Source organism: Pelodiscus sinensis, chromosome 26, assembly GCF_049634645.1.
Source record: "Pelodiscus sinensis isolate JC-2024 chromosome 26, ASM4963464v1, whole genome shotgun sequence".
In the NCBI taxonomy this organism is placed as follows: domain Eukaryota; kingdom Metazoa; phylum Chordata; order Testudines; family Trionychidae; genus Pelodiscus; species Pelodiscus sinensis.
The window spans coordinates 20,156,989-20,158,987 of NC_134736.1; positions in this window are offsets into that span (position 1 = coordinate 20,156,989).

Here is a 1,999-nt window from a genome sequence, read left to right on the forward strand (position 1 = left end):
TTGGAGCTCCAAGGCAGCAGGGGGAGGGGAGAGGGCTCAACAGATGTCCGAAAGGACGGGCCAGGTCACCTCCGGCTCCCAGCGCTCTGCCAGCTCAGCTCTGAGTGAGGCCTCCGACCGCCCCAACACCCACCCACCGTGCTTGGTGGGGCAGGGAAAGGGGGGAAGACGCAGAAAAAGGCGAGACAGAGGGAGGGGAGGGGGCAAAGGGGAACCAAACTGAGCAGGCTCCAAACCTCTCTGAGGCTCCCACTGTCTCTCCGGGTCCGGCACTGCCGGCCGCAGGGAAGTAGAAAACGCCAATGAGGCTCCTCTTGCCCCCGCCCCTCGGTCCCAATTCTCCATCTGGCCCCCGCAGAGACCCTGGGAAGGGGCCACGCTGCTGCCAAACCGCGGGAATCTCTGAGCTTGCCCCGGCCTTGCGCCTCTGTCCTGAGTGGCTGTTGTCAGAGTCTCTCTGTGAGGTCATCCCTGTCCCCGATAGGCTGAGGTCCTGCCACAGGCCTTTGCTCCACCTCCCCCTCCCCTGCAAGGCTGATGACCTGGCCCTGGCCGGCCCCTCTGGGTGTTTGAGGGGTTCCCCTGGAGCCCCACTGAATGGCAGCTGGGTCTGGGGCCGAGCGGGCTGGCCACTAATGCCCCAGGGGCTGCTCCCTCGGCCCCACCCAGCTTGTCGGTCCTTAGCAGAGTGCAAGGCCAGACAAGCCCATTTGTGGGTCAGTAAAGGTTGCCCCTCCCTCAGCACCTCAGACGTTAGGCCACTGTAACTGGGGGAGGGGGGAATTGTTAACAGGACTGGTGTAAGCACTAGCATGGACACTATAAAGGACCCTTCTCTTCCTAGACTTTAATGTTGGTCCTGAGCTGGAATCAGCTCCTGCTAGAAACTCTTTCACACAGGTGGGACCGACTCCCTGGTAGTTTTTTCCTTCCCTCATATTAACGACAGTTGATATATTGGCAAAGCACCTCTAGCTTGTCTCATCAGCAGCACTCAACCTACTTTCCAAAGGAAAGAAGGTTCATTATCCCCATTCTGCAGATGGGGAAACTGAGGCACAGAAAGGGACAGTGTCTTGCCCAAAGTCACCCCACTGGAAAGTGGTAGACCCAGGTCTGTTGAATCCCAATCCAGGGCTGGACATGTACCCCTCGATCAGGAAGTACCATATTAGTGTCCCTCTCAGCATGGGTTCTTCAGCATCTAGAGGCTGGTGACTTATAATAAAGGGCCCTGGAGGAACAGGAAAACATTCAGAGCCAGGGACCATGGATGACAAAGCCCAGGCAATGGGTCCATAGGAGGAGCAACTAAGAGCATCAGGCTGCCCAGCTTAGGGACGAGGCAGCTACCAAGGGATCTGAGGGGCGTCTAGCAAAGAACGAAAGGTGCAGAAACACGTGGCTAGAGAAGTGGGATTGACCTGTTCCCACAATACAATCCAACAGCACAGAGGGAGCAGGGGTGTCAGCGGATGAAGCTAGTTATGCTTATAAGAAGCACACGGGATCTTTTTCAGGGGAGAAGGCAACACACTGTGTTAATTGAGAATATACTAGAGAAGCAGTGAGCATCTGCTTTATAAAGCCAGACACATACACTGTGGCCATGTCTACACTACGAGTTTTCTCTGCAAAAAATATACTACTAAGGGACTCATTTGCATGAGCCACAATCTCATTTGCATATTTTCCTGCAGATCTTGGTGTTCCTCATAAAAAAAAATGATTGATGTTTCTCGGTCTTAAAAAGTTTCAGAAACACTGATTTAGACCTACGGCGCAAATGTGTTCTTCAAAAGAGCGGGTCCACATGGCCAAAGTGCATCAAAACAACCATCTGATTTTTCAACAGAGAGCATCCACACTGATTGGACACTCTCGCATTGATTACTGTGGACGGGGTGGCCACCAGGGCACCTATGCTTTTTCCTGGAGACCTCTTCTTTCAAAAAAACTCCCTCTTCCTTGTCCACACACGTCGTTTTCTGAAAAAGGC